The sequence below is a fragment of the Nannospalax galili genome, unplaced genomic scaffold, assembly GCF_000622305.1.
Source record: "Nannospalax galili isolate Female #2095 unplaced genomic scaffold, S.galili_v1.0 scaffold155, whole genome shotgun sequence".
In the NCBI taxonomy this organism is placed as follows: domain Eukaryota; kingdom Metazoa; phylum Chordata; class Mammalia; order Rodentia; family Spalacidae; genus Nannospalax; species Nannospalax galili.
In genome coordinates, this window is record NW_008339923.1 from 1324339 (window position 1) to 1324816 (window position 478).

At 41.2% G+C, this 478-nt stretch overlaps 1 protein-coding gene across 3 annotated transcripts in view; it reads right to left on the reverse strand.

Moving 5' to 3' along the window:
- Nucleotides 1-478, reverse strand: part of Myom1 (myomesin 1) — a 163970-nt gene that overhangs the window by 116969 nt on the left and 46523 nt on the right. The gene's annotated exons all lie outside the window — the stretch shown is intronic.

A 478-nucleotide genomic window follows, 5' to 3' on the forward strand; every position in this document is an offset into this window, starting at 1 on the left:
ATGGGGTTATTTTAAAGGGAGGGGAGTGAAGATTATACAAGGAACCAAGAGGATAAAGGGGAAGAAGGAGCTCAAGAGAGGTGGGACCATAAGAGAAGGGTATTATTAAGGGAGAAATGGAAAAAATGGGGGCACCTTAAGTGGGGAAACCATGGTGGAAGGGTTAGACAATGTGACAAATAAACAAGGCCTAGCTAGTTTTAGAAAACCAGAGGGAACCCTATTAGGCCAACAACGTACTGACAAATTATACATACAACCAAATCAAAGAATGTAATATTTGCCTAGGCAAGGTTTATCTGAGAGCGTTTGGTCTTTGCCCAAGCTCTATCTACATGGCATATGGTAATTAAAAGTACCAGACTGGTGGAACTAACTTTCTTGGATATTTAACAGCCATACTTTGAGGCCTATACTAATTCGGTCACAGGACATAAAGGACAGTTTTTGCTCCTTGCCCTCCTAGGTTGACTAAGTT